The sequence below is a fragment of the Ailuropoda melanoleuca genome, chromosome 17 (assembly GCF_002007445.2).
Source record: "Ailuropoda melanoleuca isolate Jingjing chromosome 17, ASM200744v2, whole genome shotgun sequence".
In the NCBI taxonomy this organism is placed as follows: Eukaryota; Metazoa; Chordata; class Mammalia; order Carnivora; family Ursidae; genus Ailuropoda; species Ailuropoda melanoleuca.
Window position 1 is genome coordinate 18649091 of NC_048234.1, and position 464 is coordinate 18649554.

Here is a 464-nt window from a genome sequence, read left to right on the forward strand (position 1 = left end):
CAAAGCGATTCCCATCATGAGCCTTGTCATCACTGTGAGGGCACGTGGCCCTGGACACTGATGTTTGGGGCTCCCGAGTCTAATCCCCCAAAGGTCTCCCCTAAAGGGACATTGCACCCAGCCTCCTGTAGGACCCCTGGGCCCCCGCCTTCAGCTGTGACCCAGTCTCCTGTTTCCAGCTTGCAGAAATTTCCAGAAAGAACTGAAAGAGGTTCACAGCTTGGTTTCCCTTCTGCAAAGGTAAAGAATCTTCCCCCTTCTCTCCTGGGTGGTCCTCCCAGAGTCTATGGTGTGATCCCAGGGCTGCAGGCACCCTGGGGCTGTTCTGGGGGGCTGGGAGGATCCATGGGAACAGGGTGTGGCTGAAGCCCTGGGGTGAGGGACAGCGGGAGCATTGTGAAGTGGGTGTGGGGGGCTGGGAGGAGCCATGGGAACAGAGTGTGGCTGAAGCCCTGGGGGGGAGG